This window comes from Pteronotus mesoamericanus, unplaced genomic scaffold (assembly GCF_021234165.1).
Source record: "Pteronotus mesoamericanus isolate MK-2021 breed Mesoamerican mustached bat unplaced genomic scaffold, CSHL_Meso_final scaffold_1186, whole genome shotgun sequence".
Classification (NCBI taxonomy): Eukaryota; Metazoa; Chordata; class Mammalia; order Chiroptera; family Mormoopidae; genus Pteronotus; species Pteronotus mesoamericanus.
The window spans coordinates 5,699,720-5,707,408 of record NW_026555302.1 but is presented as its reverse complement, the minus strand read 5'-3'; the positions used below and the strand labels follow the sequence as shown (position 1 = coordinate 5,707,408).

Sequence of the window (7,689 nt, the reverse complement as noted above, 5' to 3'; positions counted from 1 at the left end):
CTTCTTCCCTCCTGCACTCCTGGAGTTGTCACTAATTATAGTGGGCTTGCTCTCCTTCTGAGAACTGTCAAAACCTTAGAGCCCTTCTCAACCCAGAATATTCCAGCAACCACTGTAACACGCCAGAGCTAGTACATGAGATGCCATTTCAGAAGTGATAGGTTAAGTAGTGACTTACCAAATAGTCATTGGTTAATTGTTGATAAAAACCCTGGGCAAGCTAGTTTAGACAAATTCTTGACTCAGAAAAAATAGTAGTTGACCCCCTCCGATATCTAATCTCCAGTAAGGACTACAATAAAGTATGGAAAGTTATGTTCCCCAGGTGTGTTGTGTCTGACCATATTTCCTGCCATTTCAGTGAAGAAGAGAAAATTTTGACATAAGCATATCCTTATCTGGCTCAAGACACAGATTTTCAGGTAACCTAAGGGGAGGTCTGACCTTGATATAATGTTTCCAAACTGCTGCTTAGTTCCTGTAAACTCACCAGATATTTTATAAGATTTTTTAAATTGTATGTGCAAGGTTCACTTGGTCAACCTTGAAGTTGAACCCAATTTTCTTTTGCTATTTTCATTATCAGCTGATTGTTGAACAGGTGAAGACTGTGGGAGCCTTTTAGCAAGACTTGGACTATTCTGTCCTAGGAGCTGGACCCCCACACTGTGCACTGCTGCCAGTGTAGACCACAATCCCTCCTCCTTTCTCTAGTGACATTGCAGAACACCTGTGAACCGTGGTGCAATAGCCACAGATGTTATTCTGTGGAATTTAAATCTCACAAGGAGATTATCAGAGAATGGAGTGGCAGAGTCGCTGGACTCTATCTAACTCAGTGGAAATTTTGTGAAATTTGGGACATATTTTCCTCTTGCTTAGCAACACCTAAAACCATTCTAAGCACAGTAGCTTGAATCATGTGCCTACTTCTCAAGCTTATGAAGCTTTCTTGCCTTAAAAGCCACCATTAGGCCACGTCATCTGTGGGCTTGCAAACACTTGGGGAGCCCACCTGAAAATGTCCTAAGGAGCACTGGGCATGAAGATACATCTTAATTTCAGGGAAATCAGATTCTGTTCAAGTGGATTCAGCAACCCAAAGTTTTAAAACCTATGTCTAGGTTGTGAGGAGTACTCTTGGGAAGAACTGACGCGGGCCTGGGGTTCCTGCAATAGTAAACTTGGGAATAGTAAACATGGTTTTGAGGAAAGGGCTAGAAGGGTGTTTAGGTCTCCAGAAGGCACTGTGAATGATTCCTGTAACATAAGACACTTTCTTCCTTGTGTAAGAGATTCTCTTTACTAAAATAAAACTAATCAAAAGAAATAAATAAAAGTAGACTTTCACAGGCAGTGTGAGTCCATTGTCAGAAAATGCTGACTAATATGAAAACCAAATATGGAAGTTGGAGTAGGTCCTGCTGACAATCACAGCCTCAGGCACATGAGCGGTTTGTTGTCAGTCCACCTTTCACTTCCTGGGATAGGTGTAATTGGGAGCTTTCAATCATTCCTTAAAAGAAAACAGAACAGAAGGAGAAGCATGCCAGGTTCTTAACAGCTTGCAAATCCCAAATTGATATAAGATCAGCTTTTATTTCTCAAATATCTTCTATGTGCTGAGCACATACACAGGGTTAAGGCAATTGCCATACACACTGGCTGATCTTCATAGCAATGCTGCGAGGCAGATGCTCCTGTCCCAGCCTCACTTACGAGAAAAGGATGTTCTCAAGGTCACAGAGTAAGTAAATGACAGAGCCAGGCGGACCCCAGCCAGTCTGGCTACAAAGCCTTTGTCTTCACTCTCTCTCAGCCCTTCATTAGAAGAGTTCTCACTGCCTTTATTGTACTTAACTATAATATTTGCCAAAGTTTTAGAATTTTGAAACCAGTCTGCTCAGCCACAGCAGCAGTCACACATGGAAGACAGAGATTTGTATTCTAACAACAAAATCAATGAGGCAACGCTGCTGGCCTCAGCACCGCAGTGTGGAGGGTTCTTAAATGATCATTGTGCTCCTTTAAGGTGTTTTAATGGCTCCTGCTGCCAACGACAGGGGACCTCATCATTCACTGTGATCACAAGGATCCTCTACTCTCTCTGACCCCAGGTGGGATGTCAGTGTCTGAAAGGATGGAGAGACCATAGAAAATGAGGAACTAACTACTTCATAAGCCAAAAATACATTGGTTTACCATCTCAAAAAAAGACCTTCATTATGCAGCCATTACATTAATTCCCTTGAAAGATAAAAATGTACCTTTAAGTGAGGAAAAGTAGACTACATTATGTATTATCAACAAGGTATTTCAACCAGATATACCTGCCCATTGGCTTATCTCAGTTGGGTTAGACTAAATCATTGTGGATATAAGACTCTTGGAGAACAGTGCATTGTGAGACCCTAACTCAAGACTTGCAACTCACCCACTGTTAGGTATTTTAACTGGAGTTCAGTTTCAAGGCAGTGAAAGGGGTTTCTACCTTACAATGGCTTAAACAAGAGAGAGTTCATTTCTTTTTGTACAGGATCAGTAGATGGCTCCTCCCTCTTCAACACATGGTTCCCTCCCCGGATCTAAAGGAAAAGATCCACCGCTCACTATCTCCGGGTACTGGGGAAGTGCATATCCAATTAATTCCTTTTAAAAGAAAGACAAGTCTTTAAGCTAAACAGTCAATTGCCCAGTTAAAATTCTATTTCTATTAATGGTGGAGGAAACAGATAAATAAGCAACCTGCAGTTCTGAGGCCTGAGCTTGAGGGAATATGAAGCAGTCGAATTAGAGACGTATCCCCTACTCCACACTGTAATGAGCCCCCCAACTGTGCCACAGGACCTGCAGCTCCCCCTAAGTCAGATTCTTAGATGATCACTGTGGGACCAGTTTCGTTCAGAGTAGGAGAGACCAGAGAGTGATGACATCTTAGGGTCAGGTCCAAGAAGAGATGAAAGTTCTGAAATGTAAGACCAAAATGGCTGATAAAGAAAAAGTAGACCTACAGGAGCAAAAATAATATAACAATGGAAAAAAATGTATTCTTTCAAAACCTTCTAATAAAGTAACCAATTCAACTATAGCAATTGATACACATAATTTGGAAATAATAATCAAACTCTGCAGTTGCCACGAATTAAAGATGAGCCCCAAAGCTCAACATATGACAGTTGGCCAAGTACTTTCACATTAAAAACAACTGACTACAGGAAAAACCAAAGCAAGACGCTAACATGCTCAGGAAACCTATGCTTGAATTTTATCATGGCCAAGTCAAATTCAATCTCTAATGCCAGAAAGTCTTGGCCTATAAACACCGGCAGTATAACTGTAAAAAATGATAGAGCTTCCAATATGACTACCACTAAATCTGTGAGCACCACCTCTCAGAACAGACAACTGTTGGGCCCTCCTATTAGAAGTCATGGAATAATACCCAGGACTCCATGAAACAAGGCATCAGTAAAACCTCTTCCAATGTTACAATTCGGAAAAGGTCTCATGAGAAAGAATTATTACCATTAAATACAGTTTTATCTAGTGTTAAAAATCAGTTCTTAGAAAGTAAACAGAAATAAGATACTATCAAGAAGCATCACATCTGGAATTATAGCCAGGCCTGCTTCATCTTCCAAATCCAAATTGATAGAAAAGTAAAAAATCATTGACCAGCACAGACACACTATAGCAAAAGCAGCTACAGATAATAGATCAGCTCAGTCCAAAGAAACCACAGAAGAGACAAAAGCTCACCTGAGTGAGTGGATGGCTGGCAAAGGAGGAATGCTGAAAAGGGCCCCTAGCTCAGTAGTCATCCAGCCTGAACCTGGAGGACAACATAAAAAACAGGTTGGGTCCTTTTGGACTACCATCACAGGAGAAGATAAAGAAAGGTTATTTACTGAAAAAGTAAACGAGACATTTCTGAATGCCTAAACCTGATTAATGAGGGTTGCCCAGAAGAAGTAATATTGGGCACACTTAATGACCTGATTAAAAATACTCTAGTTCTGGCTGCATGGCTCAGTTGGTTGGAGCATCACCCCGTACACCAAAAGGTTGCCCGTTTGATTTCCAGCCAGGCACATACTTAGGTTGTAGGTCTGATCCCCAGTCAGGGCACATATAAGAGGCAGCCAATTGATGTCTCTCACCCTCCACCCCCTCTTCCCTCCTCCCTTTCTCCCTTCCTCTCTCTCTAGAATCAATAAACATATTTGGGTGAGGATTTAAAAATATATATATTCTAGATGCCAAAAAAAGTTGTTAAGTATTGGATATGCCTTGTATGTAGTGAGCCACCCACAAGTCCTATGGAAAATATTTGCTTGATCTATGATAAGGCCATTCTGGCAGGGGCTCAGCCCTACTGAAGAGATGAGACATGCAATTGTAAATATTCTAACAATGAAGAGTCAAGAAAAAGTTAAACTTGGAAACAATTTTGAGGAGGCTTGTGCAACCAATGCACATCCAAGAAGTCAACACTGAAGAGTCAGGAAAATGGAAAATGGAAAATAAGCATCATAGAAATGTGGTATTTCAAGACTGTGAAAATGAACAAGATGATAAAACCAAGGATTCAACCAATGACATCAAAACCCCCAATACAGAAACTAGGGTAAATTGTTAATTAGCTATAATATGTCTACTATACCGTACTTGCAAAGTGTAAAGAAGAAAATGGCAGTTTGACAAAATGAATCTACATTTAAAGAGTTGAAGTTTCTAACATCATTTAGACGGTCTCAATGTCTTCAAGACAAGATTTCTAATTGCCAGATATATTAAAAGACCACTATCCTTGTGAGTCTTCATTGGAACAAGTAACAGAGTTGGGACATGAGATGGATAGTTTTATATGCCGTTATAATGCAGCTCTGTGCCAGAGGTGTTTGGAGACTGAAATAAGAGAAGAGAAATAAAGAAATTGGGTACTTTCCTTGTTTGTTCTGGCTTTGTAGGTCAGGAGTTGGCCGAATACCAAAGAGTTCATGGCAGTCGCCCTTTCACTAATATTCACATTAGAGCAGGTGTTGTGTTCTGTGTGTCATCACACTAAATCCCACATTGTCCATCTCTACAGACTACAATTCTGTCTAAGAGAGGTGAATTTTTTCAAGTAGTTACATTCCTTGAATATAGTTAATACATGTCATTCAAGTTTCAGTAGTATTTCTAAAATAACTAATACTTAAGCTTGCTTTGTAATATAAAAACCTGACTGTTAAATCATGTTCCCTGAAACATGATAGGTAGAATGTATATACTGTAAACAGTATTGTTTATACATTTGAACTGATACTTAAATGGCAAACATTCTCTACGGACTCTGTGTTTCAATATAAACAATTGGTCATTGCAAGAGATTAGATAATTTAAAAACTCTGTAGTAAGAATAGGCTTGAAAATCACATACATAGTTTTTATGTTCATATATTCTATTTGTATAATAGCATCTATCTTTTATTTATTGTCTTCTCATGTTCTGGAGAGTAAGATTTTTATTCTTTTTTAAACCTTGTACCTTAACTGTATACAATAAATTAAAATATCTACATAAAAAATAAGCAATCTGCCACATGACAGAATCTTACCAGGCTGAAAATTTTTACAAACCTTGAGCTTTTCTGAACTTGTCAACACCTACTTACTCATAATTTTACACTGAGGAACATAAATAACAATCATTCTTCCAGAGCTTTCCAAGTGAAACACAAATTTGTATTGCACTTGTAATTTTCCAGTTTTTCTTGAAATTTTTCCCCAAATATTTTGATAGCATTGCGGTCATAAGTAGCAAAGTTGATTCATTAAAAAAAAAAAATGAAACCTATAATTTACCAAAACTGATTCAAAAACATAAAACCTGAGCAAGTGTTAACCAACAGAGAAATTCAATCTCTAATAAAAAAAAAAATCTTCCTACAAAGAAAGCCCTATCTGAGATGCTTCATTGGGAAGTTCTACCAAATGTTCAAGTGTGAAACAATGCCAATCCCATGTAAAGCATTCCAGAGAGTGATCTATAGACAGATAATGTAGGGAAAGGTACCCTGGGCAGGAATAGCATGTGCAGAAGATGGAGCTGGGAAGTCAGGCAGAAGTAAATCTTTTAAAGCCATACTGAGGACAAAGAGGAACTTTATTTTGTCCTATAAGCAATTAGCTTCCAATTAGAAGGTCAAGCCAGACCTGCATTTACCTACAATGAGGGTCTGTGCTACTAGGTGGTCCTGAGATACCACTTGATATTTATGCAGCAAAAAATGTATCTACAGAGTAAGACAATACCAACATCAACCGAAAACCTTTTGTTAATATCCTATGAACAAAGAAGCTCCAACAACATCTACAAGTGCCTTTAAAAGGCACCTTAATCACGAGTCTCTACAAGGACTTGTATAAGCCTGGACCTGGGATGGCAAGTATACTGAGCACAAGCTGGGCCTATAATATTTATGATAATAATAGCTAATATTTATTGAGTACTTGTACCAGATACATTGCTAAGCACTTGACCTAAATTATCTCAACTAATCTTCATAATAATCCTGTGAAGCAGGTGCTATAACCTATCTGCATTTCACAGATGAAAAAAAAGCCTGAAAGTGATCAAGTAACTTGCCCAAGGTCACCCTACAAATAAGTGTCTCTCTGACTGCTGCACTCATGCTGTTAAGCGCTATACTGCCCTGCCCATGGCAGAGATCACTAGGTGATCATTGCACTTTTTTTTTTTTTTGCTAGCCCAGATTCAGCCTCCCAACGTCTTTGAGTGTTGTTGTCTAGGAAGCCAACATATATAGGTCAGAGTTGGCATGTGGGAAAGGACTAACTTGTGCATTTGGCCTACACCCTACTACCATCTTAGAGGCAGCCTCAGATTCTGATTTAGCTGTGTAAATCTGGGCAATGTCAAAAGCTAACTAGCACTGCAGATTGTATTCTAAAAGTCTTTGCTTAGAGTTTTACATTAGAAGACCTCTCTAGACTGCTTTTCCAAGCTGATCCCCACTGGTTAATTTGCTGGTACAGAAAAACAAAAGAAGGAACTCAAGCTATCCACAAACTGTCAATATGACTTTGCTGCCTTTAAAGAATGCCTTAGGTGAGAAAATTGCAGATCTGATTCCAGAAAGAGACTATGGCTTTATGTTACATGCTCCACATATCTGGGTTGTTTGAATTAATGTAGAAGATAGAAGTGTTGTTGAGGACTTAGAGTTGATTTTATTTTGGGAAAAATTAAAGTATTCCTAGATATTTCCTAAACACATTAAAGGCACCTTGTCATTTCATACAAAGCGGTAAAATGTCAAGTATCCACGTTAATTTTATAGAGCTCTTCCAGGCAGATAGCTCCACTTTAATGCAATTGTTTTCCCTTTTTTTCCTCTAAACTCCACAACAGTCACAATTTGTTACCAAGTATTTCCAATGCACGAATGGTGTGGTGGCTTGTGATTCAGGAATGAAGGATGGTAAATCCAGTGCTGGGAGGAGAGGAGCGATCTAACTGGACCAAGCAGGGGTCTGATGCCTTGTGAACAGAGGAGCAACAGGACTGTCCCATCTAGTTTTGAGGCTGGTCCTGGAAAGGCAGCTGGGGGCATGGCCATTTCTGTCTCAGAGGTGGGGCAGGAGGGTAGGTGGAGAAGCAAGTCAAAGCCCAGGAGCCTG

General features: G+C 39.4%; 1 pseudogene; it reads left to right on the top strand.

Annotated features, from left to right (window-relative positions):
• Positions 1–3,360: 3,360 nt before the first annotated feature.
• On the top strand, positions 3,361–4,931 carry LOC129081859 (cytoskeleton-associated protein 2-like; annotated as a pseudogene).
• The last annotated feature ends 2,758 nt before the right edge of the window (positions 4,932–7,689 follow it).